The sequence below is a fragment of the Neovison vison genome, chromosome 2 (assembly GCF_020171115.1).
Source record: "Neovison vison isolate M4711 chromosome 2, ASM_NN_V1, whole genome shotgun sequence".
NCBI classification, from domain to species: domain Eukaryota; kingdom Metazoa; phylum Chordata; class Mammalia; order Carnivora; family Mustelidae; genus Neogale; species Neogale vison.
Genome location: NC_058092.1, coordinates 86716972 through 86741840, shown reverse-complemented (window position 1 = coordinate 86741840; position 24869 = coordinate 86716972). Strand labels below are relative to the sequence as shown.

Sequence of the window (24869 nt, the reverse complement as noted above, 5' to 3'; positions counted from 1 at the left end):
AAGTGAGTAAACCTGGCGATTCACAGACCTGTACCCCTGGGGCTAATAATACATTATATGTTTATTAAAATTAAAAAAAAGAAAAAAGAAAACTCACTGTAGGAGCACCTGAAGGGCTCGGTGAGCTGAGCATCTGACTCTTGATCTCAGCTCTGGTCTTGATCCCAGGGTCGTGAGTTCGAGCCCCACATTGGGCTCCATGTGTAGAGCCTACTTAAAAAATTACCCAAGACACCACTGGAAATGGTATTGACACACATGAGACCATCGCCGCTACCTCCAAATATACATGTTCCACTGATGTAGAACAACATGTTTGATAGGTAAATGTGGAAACTGATTAATGGATTTACCTAACAAAACCGTAGTTTTAAATTACATCAGATATTAACATACAGTTATTAAACACAAAGGCTTTCCTCTTAAAGCCTCAAGTTGCATGTTAGTGTGCTTTTATAAACTTTAGTAACCATAATAAGCAAATAACTTCGGAGCCCTATATTTCTAAAATATTGTTCAATGTGTGAAATATGATATTACAGCATTCCCAAACCACTTTATAATCTTTTTAAGAAATACTTATTTAAATACACAAATATGATCAATGAATACAGAATTACATAATCGCCAAGAGAAGTTGCTAGAGTTTTCACAATGGTCTCTTGGTTTTTCCTCTGCTGATATTGGCGCCAAAGAAATTGGTTATAACTATTGTTTCTCTGTGGCTGAAGAGACATTTCCAAGTACAGAATGAATGGAGTTCATTCAGAGGCCTCGCAAATGGGCTGTGGCCCTTTTTTATGCATGATAGGCCTCAGCAAGGATATTTAGAAGAAAACCAAATTTACTTTTTAACGCACTGACAAGGTCCCCACATTTTAAAGGAATGCCACACAGTGGATTTACTCAGGTTTCTCTTTTATCATCATGATTTCTACAGAAGAATATATTAAGGATGCCAGACAGTCTTCCATTCAGGGAAGATAGCTAAATTTTCTGTTTTAATAACAGGGTAAATCATATGTTGTTTAAAACCTAAATTACAGAGGACGTTGTAATTTCCAATAGATTAAGCTTGACACAATGACATGAAATAATAACATTTGAGAGAAAAGAAAAAAAGAAAGAAAGAGTCTGGCGGGGAGAGTGAGTCCTAGTGGTGAAAAAGTCATGCATCTTTCCAAAAACCTTTTTTTTTTTTTTTTTTTTTGTGGTTACTATTGTTCCTGAATACATCAGAGATGCACGCATGTATTTTTTTTGAACTGATTTTTTTTTTTTTTTGAAGGTAAGATGAGACTCTACAGTTGGGAGAGTAAGAGGTTGTAACCCACTTCCTCCACACCCTCTTGATACTTACCATCCACCCTTTGTGTGGTCTTTGGCTTATGCAGTATCCTGTCTCATTATGACTGGACTGTAAAGAGTCAAATAACTGTCAGCAACAATATAGTATCAAATTGAAAGTCTCATTTTTAAAAAATATACCCATTTTGTCAATTTACCTTTTTTTTTTTTCCTGTTTAAACCACAGAACCACCTTCTGCCAAGTTCACAGCTGGCAAAGTAACAGAGAAGTAAACTGTAGTCCAATGCTCTGGTTTTAGAACAACAACACGGTCCAAAGATTTTCATATGAGAGAAAGTCGCTTCCAGTTATTTGACCCATGAGATCAATATTTAAAGGTTCACTAGTACTTTTCCTTATCTTAGCAAGGGAATTAATTTATTCTTTGGTTGGCCCAAGGGCAGATCTCTCCTTCTCAAAGTAATCTGTGGTTTGGCCTACAAAAGGACACACAGAAGCCCAATGAAAGGGGAGTAACGAGGTAGAAAGAACACGGGTTCTTGGCAATAGCTCGCACTTCAGCCTGCATTTCTGCCAACGCAGACTGGGGCGAGACGGAGGGCTGCATCCAGTGGTTGGCCAAGGAACCCGTCTCCTCCACACCGCCCTGAACATCGGGGACACTATAACGCTCCTTCACATCGCATCCTTGGGAAGCACTTGTGAGAAACTCTTCTTAATGGAGATATTCATGATTAAAGAACAATCCTGAGACTGGATCATTCTGAGAGAGAAAAACATCTAAGTCGAGTGATATCATCTCTGACGTAAACCCTGATAAGGACAAGACAGTTCCTCTGCAAAAGAAGACACACACTCTTCAAGGGTTAAAAGCAGCAGAGAGATAATTACTAATTAATCTTTTCATAGTTTCATTAAGCAAATATTTAAGTTACCACCTATCCCGAGCTGCATTTTTATTAGTAAAATATTGTATAATGGCTCTGCAGGTACTCTAAACATTTTATTATATAACAATATTACATGATTGCAGTGGAAATAACAGTACTATGGATCTTACTAGGTTGTGGGGAGGATAAAGTGGGATAATAGGTATGAAGGGCTCATAAGCCATATTTCCAGTGCCTTATAACTGCTCAGCAAATGGTCACTGTTATTATTGCTGTTATAGAAGCTCTTCATGTGAAGCTCCATTTCTTGGTCCAGCTAGATACACCTATTCATGGAGATACTAGCGGCTAAACAGGAATTCCAAGTTTAAGCAGGATCTGGAAAAAAAAAGAGAAATTTTTGATCCAGAGGTATTTATAAGGTTTTGAAGCACCCCAAGACTCAGGTTTTCTGTAGTTTCTATAAATCCTGAAGTTTCTGAAGAGATAAGCACTTTTAAGAAGTTAGGCTTTCACTTTGGAAAACAGTGTGGAGATTCCTTAAGAAATTAAAAACAGAGCTACCCTATGACCCTGCAATTGCACTACTGGGTATTTACCCCAAAGATACAGATGTAGTGAAAAGAAGGGCCATCTGTATCCTAGTGTTCATAGCAGCAATGGTCACAGTCGCCAAATTGTGGAAAGAATTAAGATGCCCTTCAACGGACAAATGGATAAAGAAGATGTGGTCCATATATACAATGGAGTATTATTCCTCCATTAGAAAGGATGAATATCCAACATTTCTACCAACATGGACAGGACTGGAGAAGATTATGCTGAGTAAAATAAGTTGGGCAGAGAAAGTCAATTATCACATGGTTTCACTTACTTGTGGAACATAAGGAATAACACATAGGACATGGGTGAAGGAGAGGAGAAGTGAGTTGGGGGAAATCAGAGGGGAAGATGAACCATGAGAGACTGTGGACTCTGAGAAACCAACTGAGGGTTCTGGAGAAGAAGGGAGTTGGGGTTTGGGAGGGCCTGGTGGTAGGTATTAAGGAGGGCACGTATTGTGTGGACACTGGGTGTGGTGCATAAACAATGAATCTTGAAACACTGGAAAAATAAAATTAAATTAAAAAAAAAAAGAAGTTAGGCTTTCACATTAAATGAGGGAATTTTAATCTTGGTTCCATAACTTAAACTCTCTATATTTTAGTTTTCCCCTGTGTAAATGGAACTAATAACTCTACCTACCTCTCAGAGCCATGGTGAGGATTAAAGAAGACTATATGGGTAAATGCTTCAGGCAGTGCAGGGAACTTAAGAAGTGCTAAACAGATCTTAAATCACTACCATCCTCATTATCACCAAAGGGCAGGATAGGCAAATGGGATTTATGTCTCATTGCCTGAGATTATCTTTGATTTTCTATTCTCTTTGGTGTGAAATTCTAATTTCAATTATTCTATAGCTGAACATTCCAAAATACAAGGTCATTACTAATCTTCCTGTTTATGAACTGAGGGGCTATCTTAGAACACAGTGGCTGCAAGGAAAATAATCACGTATCGGTAGACCAAAGAAAAGGAGAAGAACCCAGCAGGAAATGAAGCCCAACCTTGTTCATTCCTCACAGACCACAGGCCAGGCTTCTCCTCATCTTTGCTTTTCTCTGTCAGTGCCTTTGGTTTTTCCTGCTTCCTCAGCAAGGCTCCAGTCTTGGTCTATATGACTTTTAAGCCCCAAATCACTCATCCATGTGTCTGGGGTGTTTTGTCTCAAAATTCACATTCTTGAGAGAGAATCTTGGTATCTTAGTCTGCCCTTGGGAAGATCCCTATAGTAACACTTGGTTTTGTTCTGTTTGTTTCTCTTCCTATGGCTCTTAATTTCCAATTTCTGAATTTAAAACAAAACAAAACAAAACAAAGAAACTGTTTCCTAACTACACGATTGGACTCTTCAATCAAGTTGGTTTCAAGATAGTCTTTGGATTTTGAATCTTGAGTGGAGGTGCCTGGGCCAAAGTGTTCCTGAGCTCCCGATCTGGAGTCCTCAGAATTGTCCCGGTTTCTCACCTCCCTGAAGCGGGCTTGTTCAGAGCTAGCTTCAAATCTGTGAGCTACTCTAGTAGTTCTCGGTTTTAAAGGGGGTCTCTGTTTCTTACGCACTTTTCTGTTTTTGTTTTTGTTTTTTAAGAACTGAAAGATCTTCCGTGGCTGAGTTCTCTCAGGGGAATCTAATTAGCCTCGGTCAGTTAGGGACTTGAACAAGCCAAATTAAGTCAGAAGAGACTGCAGGGGTAGCGGGCAATTTGGCACACGCATCCCAAGGAAAAATGGGTTATAACAGGAAGAGTCACATTTGTATCAATATCTACCATAGCCCCAGCAGGGTATAAAAAAACCTCATTTAACTAAATTCTATGTAAGTCAATAAGCATTCCCTAAATAAGAATTCAGGGGATATGTACGTGTAAAGCTAAGTCTTTGCTCTCAAGGAATGCCTTGTCTGAGGAGAAGAATATATGCAGACATATATACTTGCAATACAGGGAAGGCATCCTGACTATTCTGCTAAACTAAAATAAGAATACAGAGAAAAGAACTGCTAACTTGGGCTATGGGATTAGCCAAACAGATTGGGCTGTTGAGAGACTCAAACATCCTCTTGCAAGCCACGGATAGGAAGAAGAGAAGTATTCCTTTGCAGGAGCTATGGTTCTTTAACATGTAAAGTAATAGACCAAGGGAAAAGGATTCCCCAGGCTTGTAGGCACTTGGGAGGTTTTACTGCTTTCCTCCTCTCAACCTCACTTAGGCACAGGTCTAAGTCAAGGTCTATAGTGTCAGAACTTCTTTCTTCCCAACAAAGTGCTTCTCTCTCCTCTCTAACCCTAACCCTGGGTTGGAAGGAATTTTTGCAATCCATGGCCCTATTTCCCCACCAAGGCTGCTCCCTAGGCCCGAGTTACCTCACCAAGGAGAAAATCTGAATTTACGATTCCCACGCCTTTGAAGGTGAGGTAAATAAATCAAGTTTCTCAGATCTTAAATGTGCTATCTCAGCACAAATTCTAACCACAAAGTTATCCCCCAACCAGACTGAGTTTATCCATCGCATCAAGGATGAGTCCTGGATATCGGTATAAACTCTGCCTCCCCTCCTTCCCTTCTACACCAGCCCTGCAGGACTGCGATTCTGCCCTGGATGGAGCTCTTTTCACCTGAGAACTGATTTTCCTAATTCTTAACCATCGTTTCTCTGGTTTATGATTCCGGAGTCTGGGCCGTGTATTCTAAACCCTAGTCCAATGAGCAATTCTTTTAGAACCCAAACTGATACCCTCCATACTTCAGAGCTGCAGAAGACAAACTTTTTCTAACAAGGGCCGGGCAGGAAATATCCTGTGCTTTGAGGGCCAGACGTCCTCTGTCACAAGCACTCAGTCTGCCATTGAAGCACACAGATAACACCTGAGTAAATGGGTCGGGACTGTGTTCTAATAAAACTTGTACAGAAAGAGATGCTGATTTGGCCTCTGAGTGTCATTTGCAGACTTCCTGCTCTTGAGCATCATTACCTATGCATTCAGGATTCCTGAATACCATGATCCATCTGTTGGAGAGATAGATCCCCTCTTATCTTTCTCAATCCCTCCTCTATTGGCAAAGGTCAAGGATAACTTACCCCATAGTTACAACATCCAAGATGTTCATACACTTTACTTCGGTTCTTAGGACATTCCAGAGGCCCACAATTATTATTTGTGTGTCCCTCATCTTTCCCTCTAGAGTCAAAATAAAAAAAGAGAAGTCAGAAATGGAATGAAATGGGAACTGAAAATAACTCAAAAAGCCTTAAAAAAGAAAAAAAAAAGTAACTGGTCCTTAATTCTGGTACGACAGGAAGGAAGAAAAGTAACAATCTATTATATCTATTATATTCTTCAGGGAGCAGATATGTAGGTCAAAAGTAAGGAAAATTGGTTGGGTTACTCTCTAGAAAGTGACAAGGGAACTGAGGTTTATAAAAACTAAATGAAAGGGGTGCCTGGGTGACTCAGTGGGTTAAAGCCTCTGCCTTCAGCTCAGGTCATGATCCCAGGGTCCTGGGATCGAGCCCCGCATCGGGTTCTCTGCTCAGCAGGGAGCCTGCTTTCCCTCCTCTCTCAGCCTGCCGCTCTGCCTACTTGTGATCTCTATCTGTCGAATAAATAAATAAAATATTAAAAAAAAAACTAAATGAGAATTCCACATAGATATATCATGGAATTGCTCGTTATGCCTACCCTGAAGCAACGGAAGGGGAGGGATTGCAATATCCCAGACTGGAAGTCTGAATATATCTTCTGAGGAAAGTTGTTGAATAGAGTGATTTTAAAAATATAGTGGGCTTGGGTGCCTGGGTGGCTCAGTGGGTTAAGCCTCTGCCTTCAGCTCAGGTCATGATCTCAGGGTCCTGGGATCGAGTCCCGCATCGGGCTCTCTGCTCGGCAGGGGGCCTTCTTCCTCCTCTCTCTCTTCCTGCCTCTCTGCCTACTTGTGATCTCTCTCTGTCAAATAAATAAATAAAAATCTTTAAAAAAATAAAAATATAGTGGGCTTATAGGATTCTGTAAGTGGCCTAAAAATACATACAACAACAGTAACAACTGCCATTTAGTTAAATGCCATCGTAGTGGATGTTTTTCTGATTTTGCCATCCAATGTCCATTCTCCTTTCTCCTGATAACACTCCCTATATTTTCCCTGGGGAAGCACGCTTCCTGTGCTTTTGGTCCTTGTGCTTTGAATGCTGCTGAAGTTGTCCCTGACTCAAGAGTTGGGTGTGTGATCTAGGTCTGGACAATCAGAATACTGAATTTCCCTGGACTACGATTTTTTCAGGGATGGAAATATGCGAGAATTGGTTTAGTCAAAGTGAGGCCGGGATATTTTGGGGTGTTTCTGAGTAGAACTGATCTTTTTTGTTCTGTTAGACTGGAAACCTACAAAATGTAAATTATAGAGTTGGTAGGAGTTGGCATTGAGAAAGAACTTTCATAATAAAACAAATATCAAGAAAAGCAAACCAGAGAAATGCAGGGAGAACAAGCCCGAGACTAGAGTTGAATGCATAATATTTTAGTAATGAAACCAAAATTTTAAAATTCTACTTTTTAAAATTCTAACCAATTTTCTTTTTTTCTCCCCCCATTCCTCCCTTTATTTTTCCCTCCCTCTGTCTCCATTCTTCCCTTCCTTTTCCTTTTTGGCTGCAACTCAGTGTGCTAATACAGTCTGTATTATGTTAGTATACATACATTTTCTTTAACTGACAAAACAATCTCACGGTGACCATAATTATTCTCATCTTCAGGTCAGTCACCTCAAGAATTGCATGGTATGCCTGTGGCCATGCACCCAATATGCCTCCAATCTAAGACTCAGGCTCAGGGCAAGCTGACTCCATTGCAGATGGTTCTCCCTGTACTCCCTGTTCTCAGGGGACAGGGCTCCTAAGGGACCAAGCCTTAAGGCAGCAACTCACATTTACCCATAATTCAGGGGCCATATCTGTATTAGAGGCATGATGATAACACATTTGCTCTGGCCTGTGATGTGAAAATAAATGATTTACTTTTCAAAACGTGGTGATCTCTTGACCAGGCCACAGGTGCCTTTTAGAATATCCATGAAATGATTGTTACAGACAAGTCATTTGTGAAAGGTGTTTCTTTAAAGCAAATTGCACTTTCCACTTTGAGTCTAATGTCAGATGTATGTCCAAAATAAAACTTTTAAACTCATCCATTCTACAACAGACATTGAGAGATGTTGAGACATTTAGAGCATTCTAGGCACTAGTCTAGCAATGGAGCAATGGTACTGGGATGCCCACAACAAAAGTATGGGAGAGAAAGGGCATCTTAAATTAATAAGGCATCTTATGTTCCCAGCATCTGCCTGAAGTGGCCACATCCTGAGAGTCTGGCAATGTAACACTCTCCCAGACATGTGAAACTTCATAGAGAACCACTCTTTTCACACAAAGCATAAAAGTCTGAGATGCAGGGAGCACCTGGTGGCTCAGTCGGTCAAGCAGTGACTCCTGATTTCAGCTCAGGTCATGATCACAGGGTCCTGGGGTTGAGCCCTGAGTCAGGTCTGAGCTGTGCTCCGTGCTCAGTAGGGAGTCTGCTTGAGGATTCTCTCTCACCCTCCTTTTGTCCCTCCCCTTGCTCACCCTCTCTCACTAAAACAAACAAATCTTTAAAAAAAAAAAAAGTCTGAGATGCAGTGCTGAACAAACCTCTCTGTGCTTCAGTTTCCACATCTGTAAAACAGGGATGCTCATAAAAGCACTATGTACTTTGTACCCCAGCGTCTCCTAAGTTCCTCAATAAATGAACTACTGACTTCCTTCCTACTTTTAAGGTTTAAATATTTATAGATTTTTCATAGACTTTTCATAGATTTTTCATTTCTTCTTCAGAAATGAAGAAATTATAATACATGACCACAATTGTAATTAAAGTTAAATACTACTTTGTCAGGAAACAACTAAAGATTATTACTCTATAGTACTGAATAAGGAAATATATCAGGATAGTTTTCATTATAATATATATATATATTTTAAGATTCTATTTATTTATTTGACACAGAGAGAGAGAGATCACAAGTAGGCAAACAGGCAGGCAGAGAAAGAAGGGGAAGCAAGGTCCCCGCTGAGCAGGGAGCTTGATGCCAGGCTCGATCCCAGGACCCTGAGATCGTGACCCGAGCTGAAGGCAGAGGTTTAACCCACTGAGCCACCCAGGCGCCCCTAAAAATATATTCTTTTAAAATACCTCCCTTTTCTAATTTTCTATTAACACTAACATAGTCAAGTGGCTTATATAAATTGTAACAACATGGAGGCCAATTATGTTGAACCATCTAATGCATGGTTATAAAAATATATTCTTTTAAAATACCTCCCTTCTCTAATTTTCTATTAACCCTAACATAGCCAAGTGGCTTATATAAATTGTAACAACATGGAGGCCAATTATGTTTAACCATCTAATGCATGGTTACTTCGGAGCACTGATGATTCTCATTTAAATACTGCTATATTTTGTACACACATTCTGTCTTTACATCTATTTAGAAGACAGGAAGTAGGCTGATGCAATAGGGAAATTTTTCAAATAAGTTTGGAAATCAGAGAAGCTTCCCTTTACTCCTTTCACCGTAATATATGAGGATAGGTCATTGGAATCTAGCTCAAACAAATCAAAAGTCTCCTAGTGTTTTTGAATTGCAAACACCAAAATGTGGCTCAGTCAGTTAAGCGTCTGCCTTCAGCTCAGGTCATGATCCTAGCGTCCTAGATTGGAGCCCCGCGTGGGGAGCCCTGCTCAGCGAGGAGCCTGCTTCTCCCCCTCCTCCCTGCTCATGCTCTCTCTTGCTATCTCTTTCTCTCTCAAGTAAATAAATTAAATTTTTTTTAAAAAAAGACCAAAATGTCTAAATTGTCGTCTCATCAGCAGATAGCTGAGACAACAAACGCACACTTCCTTCTTTTCTCCAGCTTTACTGAGGTATGACTGATAAATAAAAATTGTATATATTTGGGTTGTACAACATGATTTTTTTAAAGGTAAACAATGTGATGATTTTCTATAACATACATTGTGAAACAGTTGTGGTAATCATGACAACACATCTATCACCTCACACAGTAGTCACCTCTGTGGTATGTGCAGCGAGAATGCTTTAAGATCTACTTTCTCAGCAAATCAAGTATATAACATGGTATCATTGACTATATTCACCATGATGTTAGAGGCCACGGCACTGTTGGAGTCGAGGACAAAACCAGGCCCTGACCTGTGTCTCCTTTAAAGTCCGGACACCTTGACAAGGGGTTAAGGACAGGAAAGTTGAGCAGCACTGAGAAAGGGTCTGTGCTATGTGTCCTGCGCTCGCCTCCATGACTTCCCACACCCACTCCCTACAGAAGGGAACAATGTGGTCAGGGTCCTGAGTTCTCAGTCAGTCCTTGTTGTTCCTGTACCTCCCATGACCCACTCCCTGGTTGATTGTCTTGCTAATGGCTTTAGCCAGATGACCTGGCATCACGAGGTTTGCTTGTAGTTGATGTAAACTTGTTTTAGAAACTTGCGGTCATCTGACTAGGTACTGATGTATTACTCTTTCTATTGTGGTCTGCCTTATAAATGCTTGTAAGATGTGGAATAAAATCGGCACTGTTGGACATCGTCCTTCCCCCCTCTCTTTGTCTCTTAATTTCTTTTCACCATCCTCTTACCCTCATGTTTCCTGGTCGATTTGTTGCGCTGGCTGTGACACCATGATGTACAACTGATCCCCAGAACTAACTCATCTTATAACTGGAAGTTTATACCTTTGGCCAACATCTCCCCAATTCCCCCAGTCCCTGGCAACCACCATTCTATTCTCTGGTTCTACAAGTTCGACTTTTTTTTAGACTCCATGTATAAGTGAGTACAGCATTTGTTTTTCTGCACCTGGTTTATCTCGTTTGGCATAATGCCCTCGAGGCTTACCCATGTTTTTGCAATATGGCCGAATAATATTTCAATATATAGTAAATATGTAATATATGTATGTGTCTGTGCATATATGTATTTTATATATTTTCTTTATCCATTTATTTGTTGATGGACACTTAAGTTGTTTCCATATCTTGGTTATTGTGAATAATGTTGCAGTGAACATGATAATGCAGATATCGCTTTGAGAAACTGATTTCATTTCCTTTCGATTTAAACCTAGATGTGGAATTGTGGATCATATGGTTGTTCTATTTTTAAATTTTTTGAGGAAGATCCAAGCTATTTTCCATAATGGCTGCACCAACTTACTATCTCCATGAACAGTGCACAGGGCTCCCTTTTTTCCACATCCTTACCAATACTCATCTCTTGTCCTTTTGATTATAGCTATCCTGACACCTGTGAGGGGCTATCTCATCATAGTTTTGATTTGTTTTACCCTGATGATTAATGATATTGGGCAACTTTTCACATACCTGTTAGTCATTTGTATGTCTTCTTTGGGAAAATGTCTATTCAGGTCTTTTGCCCACTTTTAAACTGAGTTTTTCAGTTTTTTGTTTTTGTTTTGTTTTTGTTTTTGTTTTTTTGCTTTAGAGAGTTGTATAAGTTCCTTCAGTATTTTGAATATTCACCCTTTATTAGATATATGATTTGCAAATATTTTTTCCCATTTTTATAGGTTGCCTTTTTCATTTTTTGATTATTTGCTTTATAGAAGCTTTTTATTTTGATGTAGTCTCAATTGTTTATTTTTACTTTGTTGTTGTGCTTTCTGTGTCATATATTAAAAAAAAAAAATCATCATCCAGACCAACGCCAACAAACTTTTTCCCTGTGTTTTCTTCTAGTTTTCCCTATGTTTTATGGCTTCAGGTGTTATAGGTAAGTTTTCATCCATATTAAGCTGATTTTTGTAGAAGGTCCAATTTCATTCTTTTGCATTAAATATACATTTATTTTAGTGCCCATACAATACTGAATGAAACCATGTGGTGGAATAGTTAAGGAACAAGAACACTGGTGCCAGACAGCTTTGGGTTCAGATTCGGGTTCTACATGAGGTTCTTAGATTAAATGCATTTTTGTATGTAAAGTACTTAGCATGGCTACTGGCATTTCATAAGCACATGCATATGTATAGTAATGTTAGATTTACAAAATAAAAAGCCTCACAGAAAAGCTTTCACTGATAAAAGAAATATTAAAAGTAAAAACCAGGGGCGCCTGGGTGGCTCAGTGGGTTAAGCCGCTGCCTTCGGCTCAGGTCATGATCTCAGGGTCCTGGGATCAAGTCCCACATCTGGCTCTCTGCTCAGCAGGGAGCCTGCTTCCTCCTCTCTCTCTGCCTGCCTCTCTGCCTACTTGTGATATCTCTCTGTCAAATAAATAAGTAAAATCTTAAAAAAAAAAGTAAAAACCACTACATATCTTTGAGGTTCCTTTACTAGTAGCATACTAAAAAAAAAACCCATAAAAATCAAATTCTTAATATAACTTTATGAATTAAGCATTATATCATTTGGGCATATACAAAGGACTAGTTAAATGCCAGGGAGATGCTGTACTAATAGAGAATAATTTTTTTGGTTGAGAAATAGTTTATTAAGGGAACTCACAGACAGAAGTGTGCCTTGGGTAGCCATGAGACAAAAGGTTTCCACAACCCCATGACCCTTAAGATGTGTTATGTGTTATAGACCTAGAGGCTGGGAGTACACGCTGGGGTACCACACAAGAGGAGAATATTTCAGAACAGATGCGTGCCACAGTCATATATCCAGGGCAGGTCAAGGACATTATGCACTGAGGGCATACTTAAGGGTGTGGTTAAACAAAGGGGAAGTATTTTGGGGATTGCTGTGATCAAGAAGAGCTGAAGTCACAGAATGGTCCTCAAGGAGGATTTGTCCAATGGGTATCTGGTGGCTCAGTAGGTTGGGCGTCTGCCTTCAGCTCAAGTCATGATCTCAGGATCCTGGGATCGAGCCCGGCATTGGGATCCCCGCTCAGCAGGGAGTCTGCTTCTCCCCTATCGTTCCCCTTCCAAATGCTCATACACACGCTTTCTCAAATGAAATCTTAAGAACAAAAACAAAAGCAGGAGAATTTGTCCAAGATGGTGTATTAGTCTGGTTCACTCAAGGAATATTGTCCTTTGGTGAAAATGAAGAGAGACTTTGAATCCCTCTGTTGCCACTGGGTCTTCTATCTTCATTCCCCAGTGAAGACTGATGAAAATGTTACTTTATTAAGGCCAGCACGTATGTGATAGTTGAGAATTCAGTGACCTTCAATGATGTGCCTGTGGACTTCACCAAAGAGGAACAGATTTTACTACACCATCAGAGAAACCTATACAGAGATATGATCTGGAGAGACATGGTTTCATTTCACAGATACATACACTTAAACCTCGAGTAATTTGATTTTCCTTTGTAAAGGCAATAAAATTAATGAGATTATGCAGCCGCTTTACCCCATGCACACATAACAGGAACCTGACATACAGAACAGCATTCTCTGGCTCACTTCAGCTCCTCTTAGATGAACCAGAAGCACAACTGCTCAGCTTCTGCTCTCAGGACCCTATATTGTGCAGGCAGAACCTAAAGCAGAATCTCTGAAAAGGGGCACTAACAAGGACTTATCATGGGACATATCCCAGGCCACCGACCTGCAAAGCTGAGGGTGAATTCTGTTTGAACGATGCCCTGTGTGAACCAAGATCATTTCGGAGCAGCTTAGGGATAGAAGTGGATAGAGCCATCTCCATCCCTATGGAGATCAGGCTATTTTGGTTCATATCAATTAATCAATCAGGGTTCATATTAATTAATCAAAAATATTAATTAGTAATGGAGAATAATTCTTCTATTACTTTGTAACTATTTTAACTATATTTAACTATGTTGTCCAACATCTTATTGTTGGATGTTTGGTGATGTGAAATGCTACATTGTATGTTGTTGTACACTTGATTTACTTAGTACAAAATTTGGGGTCATTTGTTACTTTTTATGTTTTTTTCTACTGGACAGTAAGCTGAGCACTTAGTTAGCTTTAGTTACACAATTACAAGATCTTTTTCATCACACAATTATTCTTTTAAAATTGAATGTGGAAGTACAAATGTCCAGAATGAAGACAGCTGTTCAAACAATAAGAACTCTATGTATCAGGACAGTTGCTGTTTTTATCCCCCAAATCCTTAACACAAGTGTTGGGTTTATTAAAAAAAAAAAATTGGAGGAAAAAGACACAATAAACAAAAAAAGAGATAAGACGGAGAGAGTAGTAAAAGCAACAAGTTTCAATTTATTCCATGCACAAGCATCAAGGAATAGTCAATGAAAAGTTCACCAAAGAGTGGGAGATTGTCCACTGCTCTGGAGGTATTTTGATACCACATAATAATACCAAATCGAGATATTCATTATACCTAGCTAAGTCCAAGGCATGGCTCCAAAGTGTTACTAAGAATGACCTGGCACCCTTACAAAACCTGAAGAATCAACTTATTTTACAAATGATTACACTATGAGTTATTTCAGGGCAAAGTCTAATTTACTCATCCTGGTTTTGCCAGTACCTCATACAAACTGGGTAACGATTAAATGGAGGAACACCGCCAACTGAAGACCTGCACCTACAAGAAGAAAGGCCATACTGTTCTCAACTGGCACTGTCCCATGGCTGAAATCAAAGGCCAGATGATCAAAAGCTGTGGTTCTCCATTAGGGTAGATGTTACCCCCAGAAGACAACTGGCCATGTGTAGAGCCATTTTTGACAGTCACAACTGTGAGGATGATGTTATCTGGAGGGCAGAGGGCAGAGATGCTGCCAAATATCCTACTGGGCCCAGGAAAGCCCCCCACAACAAAGAATTATCTGGCCCCACAATGTCAATAGTGCTAAGGTTAAGAATCCCTGACGTAAAACTTTACTGACTATTCGCAATAGCATCGATCATCCAGAGCAGACCCCATTAAACCCTACTTTGTTTCATTCAACGGTCTCATTCTACAATTCACTACTCATTTTCTGAAAAAAGTAAAGCTGCTGAAATGGATGGTAATGTGGGAATAGAATGAAAGGGCTTCTACTTTTTCTCAGCTAGTGGGCAGTTTTTCATACAGTTTTGTGTTTCTCCCTACAGGTGATTTCTGGGAACCGGGGATGAACATGAATGACAAGGGCATGCTTGCACATCAGCTGTTGGTTTCTCCTCGAAAATATACTGACTCTCATTAGTATATGGAAGGGCTAGCTTGGTGCTCAACATTGGCATAAGAATACTGAAATAGAAAAGGTAAAACGCAATAATGATAAAGAAGATAGTTAACATTTTTTGAGTGCTTTCAATCAGCCAGGTACCATACTATGCATTTTACATGTGTTTTCATTTAAACGGTGAGCTCTACCAATTTCAGAAATGGGGGGTTCCAGAGAGAATATTATTTTCTCATTTACATAAAAATTGCCTTATAATTTCTCTTTGACATGTCCCTTTCCTCCCCTAGACCGAGATCACCTGGAGGATTGGGTCTTCACTGTAAACCCAAGGACCTGACACTACCACAAAACAGCGCATTCCTTACAAGTTTGTCACATGAACAAGGGTACCACTGCTCGGTACGACATAAATCTGGAGAAACTAACTGAAACCCTCCAGAGTCAGTGAAAGGTTGTCACAAGCCCAGTCTGTGAACTCCTCCGTGATGAGGCTATCTCATTTGTCTTTGAGTTCACAGTGAACTTGAAGTCACTGGATAAGATTCTAGCGTATGATAGGCACTTGGAATATCCTGAATTGAACTGATCCGGAGATGGTAACTATTTTCAGAAGTTTTTCCAACATGGGGAAATGTGATCCACTCTTTTACTCGGATCTTGACTCAGCAAATATGATTACTCCTGTTTTCACATGTGCTTGTTTACGGCTCTTGGGTGGTTCCTGCTTTTACACGTTCAGCTCTGATAATAACAATTAATGGCACTCAGACAAGGGCAAAGGAAGGAAGTATTTCACTTGGGCAATGTCTTCACGCAGCTGTATTTTTGTCATTGTGAGCTGCAGAGTGTTTATGTAAGTGAAGGCAAACACTCCTTTCTGAGTCTAACACAGAACTCTCCAGCAGCCTAACAAGATTGCTGCCTTATGTGGGAAGCCATCCTGTGGTGGATACTGTGGGAAAGGGAGGAAGAAAAGAAGTAGAAACAAATTGAATCTGCTGAGGCAGAAACTAAATGTCTATTTGGGGCATATCCCACCATCAGTCTTACCCTCCTGAGGTTTTATCAACAGAGACAAGAAGGACATGTCTTCTGCTTCCAGCCACTCAAAAAAGTGTTCATTATACTGCAAAAATCAAGCACATTGGCGAAACAACAACTAGAAAGTATTTGGTGCTCTTTTGTTTTAGAAAAGATGGTTTTTTGGTTTTTTTTTCCAATCTCTTTGTGAACTGATGTTTATGAAATGCTCTCATAGACATGCTTATCTGTCATCAATGGCCCCTAGAAAGAGGGGCTTCTGCCCTCTGAGTTTTTGTATTGCAGGGCATAAGGGAGAGGAGAAAAGAAGGTCATACTCCTTCCTCTAAAATGTCATAACACAAAATAATTATAAATAAATGTTTATGGTAACCAGGGAAAATGGAAAGTAGTTCTGATCCCAGCAAACTGAATGGAGAATATATGCCCTCCAAGCACAGAGTGGGTAAGGAAACATTAAAATAGAACACCTTTGGGCACCTGGGTGGCTCAGTCGGTTAAAGCCTCTGCTCAGGTCATGATCCCAGGGTCTTGGGATCGAGTCCCTCATCGGGCTCTTTGCTCAGCAGGGAGCATGCTTCCCTTCCTCTCTCTCTGCCTGCCTCTCTGCCTGTTTGTGATCTCTGTCAAATACATGAATAAAATCTTTAAAAACAAAAACAAAAGGGGTGCCCGGGTGGCTCAGTGGGTTAAGGCCTCTACCTTTGGCTCAGGTCATGATCCCAGGGTCCTGGGTCCCATATCAGGCTCTCTGCTCGCCAGGGAGCTGGCTTCCTCCTCTCTCTCTGCCTACTTGTGCTCTCTCTCTCAAATAAATAAATAAAATCTTTAAAAACAAAAAAAAAAACAAAAATAAAAATAAAATAAAATAAAATAGAACACCCTCCAGCTTCCCTCAACACAACTTCTGCATTTTGTTGGTTCTGAGATGAGAAAATGAGATTATCTTTTGGATCATCTCTGATCACTTCCTGTTGGTCTCCAGCAACAGCAGATCCCTTCTCAGTCTACTCCTCAAGGAACGGAAAGATCCCACCGTGGGCCGCCAGAGCCGAGACCAGGCACAGCACTTGGAAACCCTCCTTGTTTTCTTCCTGTGCCTTTTCACTGGCAGAGCTTTTTTCCTTGCCCAAAGCAGAGCTGCAAATGAAAGCAGCTGCCCAAAGTGGAGGAAGTTCAAAGACCAGACAAGAAAGAGAAAGGAGGTGGGGGCCAAATGAGGAAAAGAACTGAGGACAGCAAGAAGATTCTTGGCAGCTCTGCCTCATGCAAAAGTCTAAAACAGAAAACATACGGGGGACAGATGGACTGGTGGCAGCGGTGGGCAAAGTGATGAACCCATAGGCTTTCAAGTGACAACTGAACATTGTATTTCGCATGGACTTGCAAACTTTTAATGCTCCCAGGGCAAGAAATATTTCAAAATATCCTCCTCTGAGCTTCTGGTGGCCACTTTTTGGGCCCCGTAATGTACTCATTCATTCGTGCTTCTGAATTGTGCTACAGATGAAAACTTATTTATAATTATGGCATTAATTTCTCCTTTTAATTTCATTACTTAGGGATTATGGAGAAAATATAGGTGTGGTTATTTTGGAATCTGATTTCAAAAGGTCCATTTAGAGGAATTAGTGTATCTCTAGCATTTATTTTTTAACTACAAGGTTCTAGTGCTTCATTAGATATTAATATTTAATCCTGAAATTATTATACAAGGATTACAGTTAGAATGTTCCAATTAGTTACTTTCTTTTGAAAACTTAAAAGAAATAAAATAAATACAACTTATGAGACCTTTCGGAATACATTTTAAAAACACATTTAAAGAATAAAGAAACACCCTACTGTATTTTAGGATTTATAGAAATTTTTTGCAATTAATTTTATATAGTTATGATTCAATGTTAGTAATATATGAATTCTAGCATACTGGAATTCCAAAACAGATTGGGAAACTCAATGGACTGCAAATTCTGGGAGGAGACTTGTTTGAATATATTCACAAGTACAAGCATCTACTTTTTTGGCACAAACATTTTCTATTGCTTCTTTAAAAAATATATTTACAAAGCAAGGATAACTGTGAAGTAGGACCTGCAAATGTTTGATCTATGTAGAAATTTCAGGAACGTAGCTGCAGAACAGTAAACACTTTCTACAGACTGACTGCCAAATCTACAAGTCTTTTCTTTCAGTCAACACTTTCCCACCATCGTGAGAACCATTTCTCATTAACAACCAAATTGTTTTCAGATGCTGTGCTATAAGGGGTTTCCTTAGAAACCATTTGGTAAAAGACTGTGGCTTTCTTCCATAGAATCTCAAGCAGTGAAAAGGCAGATTTTCTGGCATAAATCAAACCCAATTTCTAGGGTTCACTAAACCCTTTCTCCTCAAAATAATGTTTTGTGACTTGATCTTAGCAGTTAATAGTACATGCAGGAGAGCTGGTGTGAACCAGTTTTGAATGAATTTTATTTTATTTCTTTTGTCATTCGGTTGAAATCACTTCCAGGGCTTGTTATACCTTGATGAAGGTTTAACTGCACAACGGATGGACAAAATAGTACATCTTATTGTATATCAAAATCTGTACATTTTTTCCCCACCAACTCTGCCCAGGTGAATTAATCTTTTTATTGGTAGGATACTACCATCTGTTCCAACTTCAGAGTTGTTCTTTCTTATGAATACACTTTAAAAAAAAAAAGAAGTTGGGCAACAAGGAAGTTTCTAATACAAATATATACCAATAATGTTTTAGGGAATTTCTAGGTGCATACAAACTCATAAGAAATACAGTGAAAAGAAACATTTGTATCAATAATTATGTCTCAAGTGTAGACTTGGCAGAATACCTTAAATGGAAATCTAAAATTATTACTGACATGGGTTCATGATTTTCCATAACTCCGTACCTTTTACACAGATTGTTCTTTTGGCCAGCAATGTGCATCTGCCTCCCGTACAAATCTTATTCCTTACTCAGACTCTCCTCAACCATCTCCTCATTCATTCATTCAGTAATTTTTTACTGAAAACCTACTATATGCTAGGTGCTGGAGAGAACAAGACAATGCCCCTTCCTCATGGAGCTGATGGTTGAATCTGAATTGGTCATCCTTCCCTAACTTCAGAGTTAACATCAGCCATTAACAAGTATCTAAGAGCACTTACTAAGTACTCGTTCTAGACACTTGCCGTATCATACTGCAATTGTTTATTTGCAAATCTACTTCACCTATTTAACTATGAGCTCTTTGAGAAAAGAGCTTTTACATATTTTTGTACTCCCAATACCTAGCACAATTTTTGGAACACCATAGAAAAAAGGTAAATATTTTATTGAATAAATGACTAAAGTAAACTAAAATATTCTAGCTAATAAAACATGCTTTGTTGGGGCACCTGGGTGGCTCAGTGGGTTAGGACCTCTGCCTTCAGCTCAGATCATGATCCCAGGGTCCTGGGATCAAGCCCCACGTCGGAATCTCTGCTCAGCGGGGAGCCTGCTTCCCCCACCCCCTCTGCCTAACTCTCTGCCTACTTGTGGTCTCTCTCTCTGTGTCAAATAAACAAATAAATAACATGCTTTCTTCTACTTGACGACCAACAGTAACATACCTAGGTTTATAAAAGTATTGGTCCTGATTTGCTAAAATCTTCAGCCAATCGTTTTAGAGAAATGAAAGATGAAAATCTGAAAAATGGAAAAACTGCTCTAAGAAGTTGGGCAACTCGAGATCTTGCCATATTACCAGGCAAATCTTTCCCAAGATTAACTTAATAAGCTTATAAGATGATCCACCTAAGTTCAAAAAGTAATTCAAGATAGAATTTGTTCTCTTAATTAGATGACATAAGTCTTGTGGCAATTTGGTTTGAGGGTATTTGAATTAAAAAATTCAGCAATTTGTTTCCAAAGGCATCTCATTGGTAGTAAATGCCCCAAATCCCTACTTTAACCTATAAGGCCCTTTAAGATCTAGCACCCAGTCCCCTTCTCCAACCTCATCTCCTTCCACTCCCCCTTATGCACATGCTCCTACCAGATTAACTCCTTGCTGTTCCTTGAAATCCAAGCTACTTTGCCTCAGCAACTTGGCACTTGCTTCTCCACTGTCTGGAAAGCTCTTCCTCACATCCCTTGAAATCTCACTTCCTTCCTGCAGGTTTCTGCTCAAATGTCACTTTTTCAGTAGGGCTTTCCTTGACATCACATCTCAAACAACAGGCCTACTCTCTCTGCACTCCCAAGCACTCCCTAATCCCCTTACTCTGCTTTAATTTCTTCATAATATTTACCACCACATAACATACTACATATTTACTCTTTTTTTCTTCTTTTGGTCAGTCTTCCCTAGTGAAATGTAAACACTACAGGGGCACCTGGGTGGCTCAGTGGGTTAAAGCCTCTGCCTTCAGTTCAGGTCATGATCCCAGGGTCCTGGGATCAAGCCCTGCATCGGGCTCTCTGCTTGTTGGGAAGCCTGATTCCTCCTCTCTCTGCCTGTCTCTCTGCCTACTTGTGATCTCTGTCTGTCCAATAAATAAATAAAATCTTTTTAAAAAATGTAAACACTACAAAGCTAGGCATTTTGACTATAGCCTTAGTGATTAGCAGTATGCCTTACACATAGACGACAGCCTATAAATATTTATTGGATGAACGGATTTGATTAACCTATCAAAACTGGTGTCTTCACTGTTAACTCCCTACATTGTACTGTGTTAATAACTGTGGACTACAAATGTGGTAAGAGAAACCTCCTGAATTTGTGGATTTTAGAATTTACTATTTTGATCTGATGTGCACCCTGAAACTGATTCAGATGCCCAAACATACCTAGCACAATGGTACTGCTGCGTTTTTGCCCCCCAGATCTTCTTGCCTCAAAATCACTACACTGGAAAACCCAGTATCGTGAACACCAACAGACTGATAATCATTTCCTACCTCTCTATATGAAAATGGGGATGGAAGTAGGGATGTGAACCCTCCCATAAAGTAGTTTTAATCTAGTTGGGAACCCCAAATTGAAAGTACCATTTTCTCTACTGCAAAATTCTTATAAGAAAGTTTCAAGCATATCTAATTATTTCTAAGTGGAAAGAAAAAGCTTTAAATTAGGAAACTAATTTCATTGACTACTGAGGGATCTTCTCCCATTATAAAACCATTTATAGAACCGAATCAGTAGTTGTAGTGTGTTTAGTCAAAATCATCAAATGCAAGAAAAGATTAATTATCATCAAGCTGTCAAGAAAAAGAATATCAAACTTTCTAAGACATTGAAGATGCATTTAAAAAGTCAACTGTCCACGTGTTCTAAATAAAATCACATAATCACCTTTCTTTCCTTATCTCTGATAATTATCTAATGCCTGTAAAATTCCCTGTAAAATATTAATGTATTTAGTTAAAAGTAACCAATTATCTGATTTGGATTTATAGCAGATATTATCTTATAGTAGATTCTTTCAGAGGTGTAATAAAAAGCATAAAGGGCCTACTTCAAATTTATGATAAATAAAATTGGGAATATTCTATTAAGTAATTCTCCTAACAGTTATTAAGCTATCCCTTACTTATTATTATCCAGTTACTACCTTAGTTCTACTGATTTCTCTAAAAATTTTCAATAGCACTTTAGCCTCTTAAGCAAACATACACAGACATGTATGTATACGCATGCATGTACACATGTACACACAGAAAGAAATCTTAGTCAGACCCTACTTTTCAGCTTTACCTATGACATCATACAACATTTCACTCAAGTGATTTGGCTTTCTTTCCTGGTCCCCGAATTTTTTTTAAGTGGCAGAGTGTTTTACTTTGCTATCTAGTATTGCTTTTTTTTTTTTTTTAAAGATTTTATTTATTTATTTGACAGAGAGAAATCACAAGTAGGCGGAGAGGCAGGCAGAGAGAGAGAGAGGGAAGCAGGCTCCCTGCTGAGGAGAGAGCCCGATGCGGGACTCGATCCCAGGACTCTGAGATCATGACCTGAGCAGAAGGCAGCGGCTTAACCCACTGAGCCACCCAGGCGCCCTAGTATTGCTTTTAATTTGAAACTGGCCTGGCATTCTCCCTCAGTACTCATTCATACAGTTCAGGAACTCAGCTCTCACATACATTACAGCTGAAAATATTGAGATCATTAAACTTGGATTAGGCTAACAGCAGATATGTTGAGCCTTCAGCAACAAGGGCTAGAGGTCCAGGGGAGAGGTCTGGACTGGGACAGTGATAGGATGACCAATTCATTCTGCTCTAGTTGGGATCTTCCCAGTTTGGCACTGAGATTCCCACGTCTCAGTAATCCCCTCAGTCCTAGGCAAGCCAAGACAGCTGGTCACCCCCATGGATGACAAGCTGAAGGAAACTGAACTGACAGGAGTTAGCGCAGCCCAGTAAGCTACTTCGAAAGGAATAGTAAGTGTGGATGTGGCTGTGAGAAGGGTCAGGCCAATGGAATCTACTTCAGTTGGTGAGGCAGGAACAGTGAGGCCTGTAGACAGACAGCAAGAACTGGAATCTAATAGTCTGGTATTGGGTTAGTGTGACCTCATGGTATTTATGGAACATAAAATACAAAGCCTGTGTAGGAAAGCTAGCCTAGGCTCTGATAATCTGGTAATATTGATGGTAGTGAAATGCTCCCTGACCTGCTAGGAATGAGTTTGCTATTGGAGAACTTCCAATTGTATCTGCCAAATCAATGGAATACAGACATGGATGAAATTAAGACTCAAATGAGCACAGGGTTACATAGCTAGGAAGAGGCACAGCTAAAATTTAAACTTAGATCTTTCTGTCCCCAGGTCTGCTGCTAAGGCATTTGAATAAAGGTTATAATATAAATTTTATTCATAAAAATCCTTTTTCTTATAGTAGTTGTGTTCATGTTAATCTCTGTTTTCTAGATTTTTAAATTCCATGAGGGTAAAGATTAGTCCTCATTTATCTTTGTATCCTTTAATTAGCAAAATACTCAGAAAAGAATAAACTTTTGATAAATGTGGTTAAATTAGGTAAAATTAAATGAGAGCACATTCCCACATATCACCTTTACTATTATTGGGTGTTTTGCTTGCCTCATGGAATGTCCTTCAAATTCTATTCAACTGTCAAAGTCCAACTTAAGTTCTAGAATCTTTAATTGAGGTCTTAGGGACCGCTCCCTTTTCTGAACTCTACTCCAGCATTTTATATTTTCATGTATCTGATTCTTATTATTCTCAAAGGTGTCACTAGCTCATTTGTAGCTTTCAGTATTATGCTTGCAGTAGACAGACAATCAACTCTGGTTACTTGAAATCCAGAAGAAAAAGTCTGTCAATAAATCTGTTCTTTTAATCAACAATTCAAAACAGGAATGAACATTCAAAACAGGAAAATAATTCTAAACTTCCTAACAGCAGCCAGACATTACTATAGTCTGGGTGTTGCTATTTAGTGTACAAAAGAATTCCTTTCGTCCTTTAGGAGGAACTTAGCTTTACCACATCTGAAACATGGAGACTCAGTATCTTGATAAGGTTGTTTTAAAAACGAAGAAATCATTTCCTTGTGAAAAGACATTGTCAGCATTTTCTAAAAGAGAAAAATATTATTATACATTTTGTATCAATGCTGTTAAAAATGGAATATTTGCAATAAAAAATAATAAAAGTCCAATTACTGTTGAGGAGCTACATTGCAATAAACCTAGTTGTTAAAGTCAAATTTATAGCCTCATTATTTCTAAGTGATCAACTGAGGGAAACAGATGAGAAAACAAACATAGGAGAATTATACCACTTACTAAGTATAAAAGTAAAAATAATACTTTCTACTTTTTGAATCTTTTGCTTACATATTTTTGTTTCATGATCATCAAGATTCAGTATTACAAAAGGCTGGATTTTTTCCCCTCAACCCAAATCTTTAGCAAATCCACTTTTTTTCTCTGGGGCTGGGGAAACTTAGTTTATATAATTGACTTTTGGCAGCATCAGGTAACTATGAAGTAGGAGTCATACCAAAACGTGTTTCCTGATTCCCATTTTTAGTACCTAAAAAAAGGTATATGTTTTGCAGTTCAAGATTATAGTTCTGAGTGAATACTTCCAGAAGTTCATAATTTATCTGTGATATAGAATGATCATGCACTTAAAACACTGGTGGTAAAATGGGAGACTGAGTTACTATGAAGCTAAGGAAGCACAAACTCCAAGGATCCTTTGCACAGTCCCCTTCCAAGGCATCAAGACAGACTCCAACAATGAATTTAATGATCATATACCTTTATACAATTTTTGAAGTAAAATATATGAATTACAATTTGTTAAGACCAATGTTTCTTTTCATTAATGACTTCTTCAGCACCTTTCTTAGGTGTGTCAGAGTGGCCATATGCAACTTGGGATCCAGCTAAGAGAATATTGGCTTAGGAATATATGTAGCTTGGATTTAGTGGGATAGGCTCACATGGGCTACAATAGATTAAAACTATCCAAGCAAGTTCAAGACTGGGTTCTAGCAATACTCCATCACTCTGTGAACTGATTCATTCCTAAGCATAACATACGATGAGTCCAGAGGTCATCTTATGGTATGAATGTTTCATATGATGCCTGGTACTGGGAGTATGTAGCTAAGTCCAAAAGACATTTGAGAGAAGCTTTCTCAAATTAGACAACAATATTAAAAATTTAGAAGAATGGGGGTGCCTAGGTGGCTCAGTCTGTTAAGAGTCTGACTCTTAATTTCAGTTCAGATCATGATCTCAGAGCTGTGGGATTGAGCCCTGCACTGGGCTCAGTGCTGGGCCTGCTTGAGATCT

The 24869-nt window shown here is 39.1% G+C and overlaps 1 long non-coding RNA gene across 2 annotated transcripts in view; it reads right to left on the bottom strand.

The window, feature by feature from the left end:
* Nucleotides 1–2293: 2293 nt before the first annotated feature.
* Nucleotides 2294–24869, bottom strand: part of LOC122898774 — a 68063-nt gene continuing 45487 nt past the window's right edge. For both annotated transcript variants that reach the window (XR_006383054.1, XR_006383053.1), the window contains exons 2-3: nucleotides 5881–5980; nucleotides 2294–2577 (exon numbers count right to left, since the gene is read on the bottom strand). This is a non-coding gene — a long non-coding RNA (uncharacterized LOC122898774). The remainder of the gene's footprint in view (nucleotides 2578–5880; nucleotides 5981–24869) is intronic.